General features: G+C 50.2%; 1 protein-coding gene across 11 annotated transcripts in view; it reads left to right on the top strand.

The window, feature by feature from the left end:
- ppfibp2b (PPFIA binding protein 2b) overlaps positions 1-5,000 on the top strand; it is a 156,716-nt gene that overhangs the window by 111,528 nt on the left and 40,188 nt on the right. The window lies entirely within an intron of this gene.

Below are 5,000 nucleotides of genomic sequence, written 5' to 3'. Positions count from 1 at the left end.
CACCAGACACACAACCTGCACCAAACACACAACCTGCACCAGACACACAACCTGCACCAGACACACAACCTGCACTGGACACACAACCTGCACCAAACACACCAGACACACAACCTGCACCAAACACACAACCTGAACCAAACACACAACCTGCACCAGACACACAACCTGCACCAAACACACAACCTGCACTGGACACACAACCTGCACCAAACACACAACCTGCACCGGACACACAACCTGCACCAAACACACAACCTGCACTGGACACACAACCTGCACCAAACACACAACCTGCACCGGACACACAACCTGCACCAGACACACAACCTGCACCGGACACACAACCTGCACCGGACACACAACCTGCACCAGACACACAACCTGCACCAAACACACAACCTGCACCGGACACACAACCTGCACCAAACACACAACCTGCACCAAACACACAACCTGCACCAGACACACAACCTGCACCAAACACACAACCTGCACTGGACACACAACCTGCACTGGACACACAACCTGCACCGGACACACAACCTGCACCAGACACACAACCTGCACCAAACACACAACCTGCACCGGACACACAACCTGCACTGGACACACAACCTGCACCAAAGACACAACCTGCACCAGACACACAACCTGCACTGGACACACAACCTGCACTGGACACACAACCTGCACTGGACACACAACCTGCACCGGACACACAACCTGCACCAAACACACAACCTGCACCGGACACACAACCTGCACCAAACACACAACCTGCACCGGACACACAACCTGCACTGGACACACAACCTGCACCAAAGACACAACCTGCACCAGACACACAACCTGCACTGGACACACAACCTGCACTGGACACACAACCTGCACTGGACACACAACCTGCACCGGACACACAACCTGCACCAAACACACAACCTGCACCGGACACACAACCTGCACTGGACACACAACCTGCACTGGACACACAACCTGCACCAAAGACACAACCTGCACCAGACACACAACCTGCACTGGACACACAACCTGCACCGGACACACAACCTGCACCAGACACACAACCTGCACCAAACACACAACCTGCACCGGACACACAACCTGCACCAAACACACAACCTGCACCAAACACACAACCTGCACCAAACACACAACCTGCACCAAACACACAACCTGCACCAAACACACAACCTGCACCAGACACACAACCTGTACCAAACACACAACCTGCACCAGACACACAACCTGCACTGGACTCAACAACACACATGTACAGCGAGATGGAGGGAAATGAAACAAACCAAGTGAAGGTTGGAGGAGGAAACATGAGGACAGATGGAGGGATGGAGGAATAGATGGATGGACAGGCGGATGGACGGAGGGACAGACAGTCGGAGGGACGGGCAGGCGGACGGAGAATCACACAGTCACCTCCAGACTCAAACTGTCAGACTTCTAATTGAATTGGACTTTAAATTCAATCTAGAGATGAGCTGATGTGTGACACACTGCTGCAGGCCTACACACACACACACACACACACACACACACACACACACACACACACACACACGCACGGTTCAGTGTGAGCCATTGAAAGTGGGCGGCGGCTGTGTGTCGTCAGACATTCCTGGACTCTGGGATCACAGTGTGTTGCTGTGCTGCGTCCCACCCAGACCGACAACAACAACCGACACACAATCCAGGACAAACACAACAGCCGACACAAACACAAAACAACCAACACACAATCCAGGACAAACACAAAACAACCAAAAACATCATAGAACATTCTTAATGCTCTGTAATGTGAGCCCCCTCCCCTCTTCTCTCGCTCATATTTCCCACTGGAGCGACAAACCCTGAAGTTTTCATCACAAACCGGACTGTTATGAGCTGAAGTGAGTTGTGGACGGGGTCTGTTTGTTTTTTCCTGTCCTGTGTTCCGACTGTGATAACAGCTGTAGTTCATCCCCCTGACCTCGGGTGGATTCATCTGATCTGGGACCAGGAGGTCAGGAGGGGTCACTCACCTGGGATCAGCTGAGTTTTCCCTGCCCTGAGTCGTTTTGAGAAAGTTGTGTTTCCAGTGACGCTGAGCACGGTTGCCGTGGAAACGGGGCCTTATTGTGAAAAGATCCCATGAATATTCATAGAGTCGCCTGTGAGTTTGGCTCTGGATTCATGACTGAAAACAGCTCTGACAAGAGGGAAAACCCGGAAGGAGAACAGACGGGAATGAAAGAAAAAACACGAGGAGCAACACCTGGAACATCGCCAAGGGAATGAAAACACCGGAAACACCACGTGAGGAGGAACAGGACGAACCGGCGGTCGGTGTGTGTGATGAGCTGGGGAGTAAACACTTCTGACGGGGGGGGTTTCCCCTCACGAGGAACAACGACACGCTTCATCAAAGGAGGAGGTAGCGCCTGTATTCCAGAGGCAGCTACAATCAGACACCAACCAGCTACAGTCAGGCATCAACTAGCTACAGTCAGACGTAAACCAGCTACAACCAGCTACAGTCAGACGTAAACCAGCTACAACCAGCTACAGTCAGATGTCAACCAGCTACAGTCAGACATCAACACTCTCCAATCTCATGAAAACTCTGTTCAGGCTGAATTCAGTTCCAGTGAAGAACAGACACTGTGACCAGACCTTCAGTTCCAGGAACAGCCGCAGTACTGTAGGCTCAGTACAGCCTCGGCATGCTGTAGTACAGCCTCAGTGCATTGTAGTGCAACCTTAGAACGATGCAGTTCCTCCTATAGGCTCAATACAGCCTCCATGGGGTGTGCGATTGAGTACAGCCTCAGTATGGTGTAGTACAGCCTCGGTAACGTGTACTACAGCCTCAGCATGCTGTAGTGCAGCCTCAATGCAGTGCAGTACAGCCTAAGCAAATTGTAGTACAGCCTCAACACAGTGTAGTAAGCCTTAGTATGGTGTAGTACAATCTCAGTATGGTGTAGTACAGTCTCGGTATGGTGTAGTATAGCCTCAGTATGGTGGAGTACAGCCTCAGTATGGTGGAGTACAGTCTCAGTATGGTGTAGTACAGCCTCAGTATGGTGTAGTACAGCCTCAGTATGGTGTAGTACAGTCTCAGTATGGTGTAGTACAGTCTCGGTGTGGTGTAGTACAGCCTCAGTATGGTGTAGTACAGTCTCGGTGTGGTGTAGTACAGTCTCAGTATGGTGTAGTACAGCCTCAGTATGGTGGAGTACAGCCTCAGTATGGTGTAGTACAGTCTCAGTATGGTGTAGTACAGTCTCGGTGTGGTGTAGTACAGTCTCAGTATGGTGTAGTACAGCCTCAGTATGGTGTAGTACAGCCTCAGTATGGTGGAGTACAGTCTCAGTATGGTGTAGTACAGCCTCAGTATGGTGTAGTACAGTCTCAGTATGGTGTAGTACAGCCTCAGTATGGTGGAGTACAGTCTCAGTATGGTGTAGTACAGCCTCAGTATGGTCTAGTACAGCCTCAGTATGGTGTAGTACAGCCTCAGTATGGTGTAGTACAGTCTCAGTATGGTGTAGTACAGCCTCAGTATGGTGTAGTACAGTCTCGGTGTGGTGTAGTACAGTCTCGATGTGGTGTAGTACAGTCTCAGTATGGTGTAGTACAGTCTCGGTGTGGTGTAGTACAGTCTCAGTATGGTGTAGTACAGCCTCAGTATGGTGTAGTACAGCCTCAGTATGGTGGAGTACAGTCTCAGTATGGTGTAGTACAGCCTCAGTATGGTGGAGTACAGTCTCAGTATGGTGTAGTACAGCCTCAGTATGGTCTAGTACAGCCTCAGTATGGTGTAGTACAGCCTCAGTATGGTGTAGTACAGCCTCAGTATGGTGTAGTACAGCCTCAGTATGGTGTAGTACAGTCTCAGTATGGTGTAGTACAGCCTCAGTATGGTGTCGTACAGTCTCAGTATGGTGTAGTACAGTCTCGGTGTGGTGTAGTACAGTCTCAGTATGGTGTAGTACAGTCTCGGTGTGGTGTAGTACAGCCTCAGTATGGTGTAGTACAGTCTCAGTATGGTGTAGTACAGCCTCAGTATGGTGTAGTACAGCCTCAGTATGGTGGAGTACAGTCTCAGTATGGTGTAGTACAGCCTCAGTATGGTGTAGTACAGTCTCAGTATGGTGTAGTACAGCCTCAGTATGGTGGAGTACAGTCTGAGTATGGTGTAGTACAGCCTCAGTATGGTCTAGTACAGCCTCAGTATGGTGTAGTACAGCCTCAGTATGGTGTAGTACAGCCTCAGTATGGTGTAGTACAGTCTCGGTGTGGTGTAGTACAGTCTCGGTGTGGTGTAGTACAGTCTCAGTATGGTGTAGTACAGTCTCGGTGTGGTGTAGTACAGTCTCAGTATGGTGTAGTACAGCCTCAGTATGGTGGAGTACAGTCTCAGTATGGTGTAGTACAGCCTCAGTATGGTGTAGTACAGTCTCAGTATGGTGTAGTACAGCCTCAGTATGGTGTAGTACAGTCTCGGTGTGGTGTAGTACAGTCTCGGTGTGGTGTAGTACAGTCTCAGTATGGTGTAGTACAGTCTCGGTGTGGTGTAGTACAGTCTCAGTATGGTGTAGTACAGCCTCAGTATGGTGTAGTACAGCCTCAGTATGGTGGAGTACAGTCTCAGTATGGTGTAGTACAGCCTCAGTATGGTCTAGTACAGCCTCAGTATGGTGTAGTACAGCCTCAGTATGGTGTAGTACAGCCTCAGTATGGTGTAGTACAGCCTCAGTATGGTCTAGTACAGCCTCAGTATGGTGTAGTACAGCCTCAGTATGGTGTAGTACAGTCTCAGTATGGTGTAGTACAGCCTCAGTATGGTGTCGTACAGTCTCAGTATGGTGTAGTACAGTCTCGGTGTGGTGTAGTACAGTCTCAGTATGGTGTAGTACAGTCTCGGTGTGGTGTAGTACAGCCTCAGTATGGTGTAGTACAGCCTCAGTATGGTGTCGTACAGT

Source organism: Salarias fasciatus, chromosome 7, assembly GCF_902148845.1.
Source record: "Salarias fasciatus chromosome 7, fSalaFa1.1, whole genome shotgun sequence".
In the NCBI taxonomy this organism is placed as follows: Eukaryota; Metazoa; Chordata; class Actinopteri; order Blenniiformes; family Blenniidae; genus Salarias; species Salarias fasciatus.
Note: the sequence above shows the minus strand (reverse complement) of the source record. Positions and strands in the feature narration are given on the sequence as shown.